Genomic DNA, 3,115 nt, shown 5'->3' on the forward strand with positions numbered 1-3,115 from the left:
AAAGTATCTCAAGAATGGAAGAAAAAGTATCCAATGTACACAGCCCTGTTTTGAAACTAATTCATAGCTTTTATAGGAATGTCATAACCTAATTATAGCTTTAGAATATGGGAAGGGGGTGGGAAAGGGGAGGTGAGGGGGGTAGATGGGGGAGGGAGGGTGATTAGTGGGGTCACCTCTATATGGTTAATCTTACAAGGGTACAAGTGAATCTTTCTAAAAGCAGAGTATGAATGTCTTGACTCAATAACTAAGAAAATGACATGAAGTTTACATTAACCAGTTTGATGAGAGTATTTCAAAATGTATATGAAAACAGCACTGTACCCCATCATTGCATTAATGTACATAGTTATGCTATAAGAAAAAAAAAAGTGGACTCTTACCATTTAAAATGAAAACTACTTAAACATGCCCTCTACTACATGTTCAATTTATTTCCTTCTGTGTTCAAATTTTCATTTTTTACTACTAGAGTCATTAGTACTGGAAGATGTCTTTACCCAAATAGAATTATTTGGAAAGGAAATGAAATAATAATCTGTTTATCCCTTCATTTTTCTCAATCATATTAAAAATCTTTACCCTACTTATGGTTCAACGGTTGCTACAGTACCATTGGTAACTTGGCTCTGAACTTCATTTTATTTAATTATTGTTCAGACCCCTACCATGGACCTATCACTGGGAGAAATGTACTTACATGGAAGACATGGGTTTTCTTCTGCAGGAATTTATCCTTTAGTCGGGAGAGACTAGATACATGTGATTGTAAACACAGTAAACAGTTTTTCTAAGTGATTTGTAAACTGTCCCAGAAGACTGGAATCTGAGTCTGCATGGCAGCAGGATCAGCAAGTGGCTCAATAGAGTTTGTACTGTTACTCAATTTTCAAAACTTCCAATCTGCATTCTGAAATCTTGGGCTGAAGAGAAATGTCTGAGTTGTGAGATCCTGCCACAGAGGGCAGAGTCTGCAAAAAGGAAGAACTACCCCAACATCAAGGCAGAATGGGGCAAAAGGAGGGGCTCAGTGGAAGGAGCCAGCCTTCAACAGGTGGGTCAGAACTAATTGTGAGAGGTTAATTTGGGTTGTTCTGTATGGCTGACCCCAAGAAGATAGCTCAGGATAGGGACATCCACAGCAACTGGGGAAAGGCACTTCCTCATGGTGATTAATGAAAAGTCTTGGCTTCTGACACTCATAAACTCACATAGAAAATTAAATTTCCCACAAGATTCTTCCTCTGCCTGGAGCTAGAAAAACCTGTTTATCTCCTGGAGGATACAGGCAGAGAAAAGAATTACAACAAGAAAATACAATTTCCTGGGTCTCCAGGGCTGCCTGGTCCTTTTATCCAACTGCTGAGACTCAGCTAGCCCACAGTGAAGGCCAGGGGATAAAGGGTAACCTGTACTGAGCCCCCTTCCATGTGCTGGCACTTTACAGACTTTATCTCATGTAAGAAGATGCTCCATGTAATCCTGCATGATGGACACCAATAGAAGGAGCCCTCTGACTTTCCTGAGGAAATCAAAGTCAAGAGGAAAAGCCTCTTTGGTTAATATTCCCAGGGTCATAGAATATTATCCTCTCTTTCCTAATTCATTTAAAAAAACATCCAGGAATTTTGAGGGAGGATGAGAGGAAAAGATGCACAGGTCAATCTAAGGGGAAAGTTTAGAGCAATGAAACTATTCTGTATGAAACTGTATTGGCGAACTTTATGTATTTTTCAAACCCATAGAACACAAAGAATGAACCTTAATGTAAACTATGAATTATAGTTATTAATAATATATCAATATTGGTTTACAAATTATAATACACATAGCACACTAATCCAAGATGTTAACAGTAGGAAAAGTGTGCTTCAAATGAAGGGGAATAGAAGGATGGGTATGTGGAATTCTCTATAAGATCTGCTTAATTATTCTATAAATCTAAAACTGCACTAAAAGATAGTCTATTATCTATACAACATGATGATGATAATAACACTCACTGAGAACCTGCCTTTATTAAAGTCTTGGAGTGAATCTTGCCTTTCTCCCAATGGAGGTATACGAGGCATTATGACTTTTTTTTTCCATAGAGGGATCTCACTCTGTTACCTAGGCTGGAGTGCAGTGGTACAATCATAGCTCACTGCAGCCTCAATCTCTTGGGTTCAATATATCTTTCTCCCTTACCCTCCCAAATAGCTGGCACTATAGGCACATGCCACCAATGTCCTGCTAATTTTTATTTGTTTCTCTTATCTTGTGGAGACAGGGCCTCACTATATTGTTCAGGTTGGTCCGCCTCTGGATATTTTAAGTTACTCCATGAACTCAAAGAATTGAGGGGGTGCGTTACTTTTTGTAGTATCCCTCATATTAATATTTCAACAAATAAATAGAAAGGAGAGTGAGTGTCACAGCAGGTGCCACTGATACACAGTGATGATTAAAATAATTTGTACTTGGAGAATGAACAAGATTAGTTGTGCATTATGTCAGCAGGCTCAGGGCTGTTTATCAGCCCACTTAACCCCCAATCATGGGATGATAAAGGAAGTGTCTCTACAGTGCAAGGAAAAGAGTTCCACAACTGAAAAAGAGTTTTCCAACCACTACTCCATGTGCTTCTGCTTCTTCCTTAAGATGGTCTGTAGTTGCAGATAATTCACAAACCCAACTCTACTATTTGATAGAGCAAAAAGTTAAAAATCTTCCCCTTCAGAGGAAATCTTACATGGAACACACAACAGAGATGAAAGTCCAGAGCCTCCCTGTAATGGTGTTAGTCAGATTATGAGGCCCCTCCAAGGATGCCCAAGACTCTACAGAGCATAAAGGTAAATCAAGAACAAAAGACAGAACATTGGAGATCCAGTCTCCACCAGCCTGATGGCAATCAGCTTCTGATGCAAAGCTGGTCATGTCACCACTCAGGGTCTTGCTGCCTTATCTAGGAGATGGCACTTCTTTCTCCCTGGGATCCCAGTTTTCTCTGTTAAACTGTAGAGACACCTCATTTATCAACCTATGATTGAGGATTAAGTGGGCTGATAAACAGTCCCAAGCCTGCTGACATAATGCACAACTAATCTTGTTCATTCTCCAAGTACAA

This window comes from Otolemur garnettii, unplaced genomic scaffold, assembly GCF_000181295.1.
Source record: "Otolemur garnettii isolate 467f Iridium unplaced genomic scaffold, OtoGar3 scaffold00002, whole genome shotgun sequence".
NCBI classification, from domain to species: Eukaryota; Metazoa; Chordata; class Mammalia; order Primates; family Galagidae; genus Otolemur; species Otolemur garnettii.